This window comes from Coregonus clupeaformis, unplaced genomic scaffold, assembly GCF_020615455.1.
Source record: "Coregonus clupeaformis isolate EN_2021a unplaced genomic scaffold, ASM2061545v1 scaf0780, whole genome shotgun sequence".
NCBI classification, from domain to species: domain Eukaryota; kingdom Metazoa; phylum Chordata; class Actinopteri; order Salmoniformes; family Salmonidae; genus Coregonus; species Coregonus clupeaformis.
The window spans coordinates 27794-34807 of record NW_025534235.1 but is presented as its reverse complement, the minus strand read 5'-3'; positions in this window follow the sequence as shown (position 1 = coordinate 34807).

Sequence of the window (7014 nt, the reverse complement as noted above, 5' to 3'; positions counted from 1 at the left end):
TCAGCCACCAATTGTGCAAGTTCTCCCACTTAAAAAGATGAGAGAGGCCTGTAATTTTCATCATAGGTACACGTCAACTATGACAGACAAAATGAGATTTTTTTTCTCCAGATAATCACATTTTTAATGAATTTATTTGCAAATTATCGTGGAAAATAAGTATTTGGTCAATAACAAAAGTTTCTCAATACTTTGTTATATACCCTTTGTTGGCAATGACACAGGTCAAACGTTTTCTGTAAGTCTTCACAAGGTTTTCACACACTGTTGCTGGTATTTTGGCCCATTCCTCCATGCAGATCTCCTCTAGAGCAGTGATGTTTTGGGGCTGTCGCTGGGCAACACGGACTTTCAACTCCCTCCAAAGATTTTCTATGGGGTTGAGATCTGGAGACTGGCTAGGCCACTCCAGGACCTTGAAATGCTTCTTACGAAGCCACTCCTTCGTTGCCCGGGCGGTGTGGTTTGGGATCATTGTCATGCTGAAAGACCCAGCCACGTTTCATCTTCAATGCCCTTTGCTGATGGAAGGAGGTTTACACTCAAAATCTCACGATACATGGCCCCATTCATTCTTTCCTTTACACGGATCAGTCGTCCTGGTCCCTTTGCAGAAAAACAGCCCCAAAGCATGATGTTTCCACCCCCATGCTTCACAGTAGGTATGGTGTTCTTTGGATGCAACTCAGCATTCTTTGTCCTCCAAATATGACGAGTTGAGTTTTTACCTAAATGTTCTATTTTGGTTTCATCTGACCATATGACATTCTCCCAATCCTCTTCTGGATCATCCAAATGCACTCTAGCAAACTTCAGACGGGCCTGGACATGTACTGGCTTAAGCAGGGGGACACGTCTGGCACTGCAGGATTTGAGTCCCTGGCGGCGTAGTGTGTTACTGATGGTAGGCTTTGTTACTTTGGTCCCAGTTCTCTGCAGGTCATTCACTAGGTCCCCCCCGTGTGGTTCTGGGATTTTTGCTCACCGTTCTTGTGAGTCATTTTGACCCCACAGGGTGAGATCTTGCGTGGAGCCCCTGATCGAGGCAGATTATCAGTGGTCTTGTATGTCTTCCATTTCCTAATAATTGCTCCCACAGTTGATTTCTTCAAAACCAAGCTGCTTACCTATTGCAGATTCAGTCTTCCCAGCCTGGTGCAGGTCTACAATTTTGTTTCTGGTGTCCTTTGACAGCTCTTTGGTCTTGGCCATAGTGGAGTTTGGAGTGTGACTGTTTGAGGTTGTGGACAGGTGTCTTTATACTGATAACAAGTTCAAACAGGTGCCATTAATACAGGTAACAGTGGAGGACAGAGGAGCCTCTTAAAGAAGAAGTTACAGGTCTGTGAGAGCCAGAAATCTTGCTTGTTTGTAGGTGACCAAATACTTATTTTCCACCATAATTTGCAAATAAATTCATTAAAAATCCTACAATGTGATTTTCTGGATTTTTTCTCTCTCAATTTGTCTGTCATAGTTGACGTGTACCTATGATGAAAATTACAGGCCTCTCTCATCTTTTTAAGTGGGAGTACTTGCACAATTGGTGGCTGACTAAATACTTTTTTCCCCCACTGTATTATGGACATTTTCAGAAATCACAATGTAAATATAAAAATGAATCCTTTGGGTAACACCTGCGATACATGCATTGCTATAGCCTCCAAAATAAGATTTTTTTTGTACAATAGTGTACCAAAACGGCTTTGCGGTGGCTTGAAAACAGTGCGCCCTGTCAGTCACCATTAGGGGAAATAATGCATGGAAGGTATACCACGATGCTGTAGCAAGTGGCACCAGCCTTCCACGGAGTTGCATTATTTTCCAGAGAATGCATAGAGCCCGGAGTTGATTACCCCAGTAGGAAATGTGTTCAACATCCACTGATGTAGAGTAGCTAGCAAGTTTTACTAGATAGCTACGGTGGTTGCCTTGGTAACCAAACAAACAGACTTGCTCGCTTAGCTAACCAAACTATCAATGCTGCTGGCTTGCTATTATGAAAATCGAATTCGACAACGCCAATAATATTTTCAATTCGACTTTTGCTTTCAAAATCAGCTGAAACGTAGAACATGAAAGAATAAACTTCATAGCCATTGAATATTACCATGCATTATAAGGAAATAGTGCACGTTATAGAATGCCCTTCAAGCCAATCAGAAACGAGTATTCAGCAATGCCATGGTATAAATCTATATAAATCAAATAAATAGAATGTATACACGCACGTACACACTGCGTGATCATGACCAATTCCAATAACACTGGGCAGATTGAGGTGAGGCATTCAGTTGAAAAAAACAAACCTATTAGTGATTGTGAAACTGAAGACCACCATCCCCCCGTCCCGACCCCTATCTCACTCGTTTCCTCTCACACAGTGGTTCACTAACTCACTAACTACCCTGAAACACTGAGTCAGCATAACTGCCTGCCTGGATTGTGCAGCTCTCTGACATCCCCCCCTGTAGCCCACAGGCTGCCGGTAAATTAACCCACAGACACAGTCTGGGTTTCCTTCTGGCTCTGTCTGCATCTGCAAAGACAATTGGTTTTCTTCAGACGTATCTCACACTAAAAAGGTGTACGTCCCAAACGGTACCCTATTCCCTATGGGCCCTGGTCAAAAGTAGTGCACTATATAGGGAATAGGGTGCCGTTTGGTACGCGGTCAGGGTCTTAGACAATGTTCTATATCATTCAGTGGTCAAACCTATGACCTCCGTATGTAGCTTCCTTTGAACTTCCTGTTTCCCAGGATGCTTTAACACAAATGCTGCTGCTTGTCGAGACGAGTTCTCTTCATTACTTAAGCAAATTCAGCTATCAAATCAGCTTATCGATCAGCTTCCAGCTTCACAGATGAAATTTAAAAGACGGTCGTATCTATCAAGTCACACAACACATCCATAAAAAAGCAGCTTCTGTGTCTTACAAGGGCAGTTTAATTATCTCCAGCATTTATTACATTTTTTATTTTACCTTTATTTTACCAGGTAGGTCAATTAAAAACAGATTCTTATTTACAATGACGGCCTGAAGTAGTGTGGCTCAAACGTTCCACTAGCTAGCCTTTCTGGCACCTGGTTGCAGGGCTAGGGTTCAGAGAAATTGCTGATATGATGAAATGCTTTGACGGCAGACTCTTGTCACAGACCCCCAGACGGTGAGACCACAGGGTTCGTCAGAAACCATGATTCTCACTTTGATCAGATCTGAGATAAAACTAAACCGTCACATTTCTCAGAAACTACATGGATGGATTGTAATGTATGAACAGATGCGTTGATCAGGTAATTACTTGTATTCTATTTTTATTTTCATTGTTATTGTTTTTATTTCACTTGGTCCCAAACCCCCTCAACGGTCATGCTGTTCCCCCTATGGTCACCCCCCACCCCCTCAACGGTCATGCTGTTCCCCCTATGGTCACCCCCCCCCCCCTCTACGGTCATGCTGTTCCCCTATGGTCCCCCCCACCACCCCCTCAACGGTCATGCTGTTCCACCTATGGTCACCCCCCCCCACCCCCTCAACGGTCATGCTGTTCCTCCTATGGTCACCCCCACCCCTCAATGGTCATGCTGTTCCCACTATGGTCACCCCCCAACCCCCTCAACGGTCATGCTGTTCCTCCTATGGTCACCCCCACCCCCTCAACGGTCATGCTGTTCCCCCTATATATATATATATATTTATTTAGCTATTTTTTTTTTTATTACCATTTTAATTTTTTTTTTTCATTTAGTCCTGCATGTTGGAGCTCGGAGCCTAAGATTTTCACTGTACCCTGCAATCACACCTGCAACCCCGTACATGTGACTATTAAACACTCAATCTGAATCTCTGAACTGCAGTAAATTCTCCATGAGTTCCTCTAGTGAGTGTTCCACTAGGTGGCGCTATTAGTATACTTTCATGTCTATTGCCTCAGACTAAATAGATAGTGTGATGTTTGATGCACACTGACAACAACACATACCTGGAAGCTGTTGACACAGGAAATACCAATAACACAGTCACTTACCTGACCAAGACATCGTCAAGGCTAACAGGCTGACCCAATGCCATCAATGTGTTTACTCGGTCAGCACGGAGACACTCACCTCACCCCCACCAACACTACCTATGCCCCTACTACCATCATCACCACATCCTACATACGTGACTATGTCTCTGGGCTCTATTTTTCAGTTGGTGATAAGGAGGCGCAAGTGTCAAATGTCGCACGTTAGTTTTCCATTTCGTCATGTAAAAACCGACGCGCTGCCATTTTCCTTACGCCAGGTTCAACAATGTACCTGTCTAACACCAGCTGCTGAGGTGGGAGGTGTGTCCTTAAAAAACGCTCGCCTATAGAGTACCACAGGATGAGTCATAATACCCATAAAACCTAGCGGTCAAACAGGGAAATGGTTCCAATCGTTTTTCCACCATTCATTTTTCCCCATAGGGGATTTTAGAAACACTTCAAATAAGGGCTGTGTTTCGTGTAGGGCTTACCCTGGCGTGACGTTTTGATAACCGTGTAAATCTCTCAAGGACCAAAGTGACTTTTATCGGACAGCGATAAAAGTGGACCGACTAGGCAAATTCTTAATCATGATTTTGGTGTCGTTTCATTTCAGATGGTGAGGGAGTTAGATCACTAGAAAAGCAGCATGCAGACAGACCAGGGACCGTATTAACTAAGCATCTCAGAGAAGGAGTACTGATTTAGGATCAGTTTTGCCTTTTAATATCACAGTGAATGATTACAGCTGGTCCTAGATCATTAGTCCTACTCTGAAGAGCTTTGTGAATACGAGCTGGGAAGAAAGCTGTTGCCCAATACCTTGCACAGCAGTCCTTCACCACAGGACCTTAGAGGTATTACAGTCAATGCTTATGAACTGAGTATTTGTATGTGAATTTCCATATCAGTGACACTAACAAAAGACTGAAAAGATTTGGCATGGGTCCTCAGATCCTCAAAAAGTTATACAGCTGCACCATCGAGAGCATCCTGACTGGTTGAATCACCGCCTGGTATGGCAACTGCTCGGCCTCCGACCACAAGGTGCTACAGAGGGTAGTGCGTACGGCCCAGTACATCACTGGGGCCAAGCTTCCTGCCATCCAGGACCTCTGTACCAGGCGGTGTCAGAGGAAGGCCCTAAAAATTGCCAAAGACTCCAGCCACTCTAGTCATAGACTGTTCTCTCTGCTACCGCACGGCAAGCGGTACCGGAGTGCCAAGTCTAGGTCCAAAACGCTTCTTAACAGCTTCTACCCCAAAGCCATAAGACTGCTGAACAGCTAATCAGATGGCTACCCAGACTATTTGCATTTTTTCCACTGCTGCTAATCGCTGTTTATGATCTAATATCTATGCTTGATTGTTTTTATTGTTTTACTGGGAAGCTTATCAGTAGTAGACATTAATATAATATTAAATAATTAATATGCCATTTAGCAGACGCTTTTATCCAAAGCGACTTACAGTCAGGCGTGCATACATTTTTAGGTATGGGTGGTCCCGGGGATCGAACCCACTACCCTGGCGTTACACGCGGCATGCTCTACCAATTGAGCTACAGAGGACCACAACATGACAATGTTATTTCTCTTTGAGCTGATAGTGCAGGGTGAGCTGCACACAGTGGACTTCCTACTGGGGCACACCGCCCCAGTGCTAACAGTATGGCTCTGGTTCATAGGCACATAATTACATGTATACAATAGCTGGAGGATCAGCAGAGGCATTCAGGGGAGTTAGAGGGATATAAATTAGGTTACTTACATTGTGACTGCCATCGCCCCTGGGATAATGTACATTTGCTGCAGCATTACAACAACTCAGCGACACAATGGTAGGGATTATCTGAACTGGGCATTGATAAGTCATTGTCTCAATGCAGCCTTGAAATGCGTGGACAGAGCCTAAGAGCCAAGATGATTTGGATTCCTGTAGAGCAGGGTTCTTCAATTCCGGTCCTGGAGGGCCGAAACACCTCTGTTTTTCATCCTCTCCTTCTAATCAGGGGCTAATTCAGACCTGGGACACCAGGTGAGTGCAATTAACTACCAGGTAGAAATAAAAAACAGAAGTGTTTCGGCCCTCCAGGACCGGAATTGAAGAACCCTGCTGTAGAGCATCTTCTGTTTCCAGAAGGTGTCAAAGTTATCTATAAAAGTGATTCCAACAGAGCTACAGTAATCTTTTAGCCAGGTGTGTAATGCCAGTAGCCTGCTGAATCTCTCACACGCGCTGCCCAACGATGGTACCGGACCTGAAATAATTGGCTGCTTTTTGGAATCTTCTTTAAAATCCAGTTTCAGCAGTTCCGAGCTAGCCCTCTTAATTTCATTTGACCCCACATGGACTACGACAGCGTCAGCCCCCGGCGTCTGTCGTAGAACGGTCGGAAGCAGCCTTGTAATGTCCTGTACTCGTACTCCAGGATAGCAAAGGGTTTTTGCCTTGGGAACCAATATGTTTCTTACCAATAGAGCTGCTGATGACAACAGCTGGTGCAATGACTGAGGAGGTCCGGCCGTTCTTTCGCCTCGAGTGGTTTCGTAAACCCCTTGTGTACTGAAGGGCGGTCGGTCCCGATGGGCCCGAGCCAGCTGTTTTATCCATCATGGATGTTGAATGGGCCGGAGTCGTAGACAGCCTCAGGGTCTGATGGGGGGGGGGGTCTGAGTATCTGAACCTGAGGTAGAAGCAACCGGAGAGGGAGACAGAACAGAGGACGAAGGCGCAGATACCTCCGGATCCGATCTCGAATCGGAAGCCCCCAGGGAAGAAGGTGCCGGAACCTCTGGATCCAGGGCGGCGAAGCTGTTTCTAGTCTGTGTCCGGTCTGGGCTTAACTTAGCCAAGGAGGCCCCTGTTGCCAGAGGTCGCTGTTTTCGACTTTCACGTCAAGTGACATATCTCCATGGCTGGTTGGTAGGATCGAGAACAGGAACATCCACCAAGTCATCCAGGATGACTACTAACTCCGTTCTCCAGGGAAGTGGAAA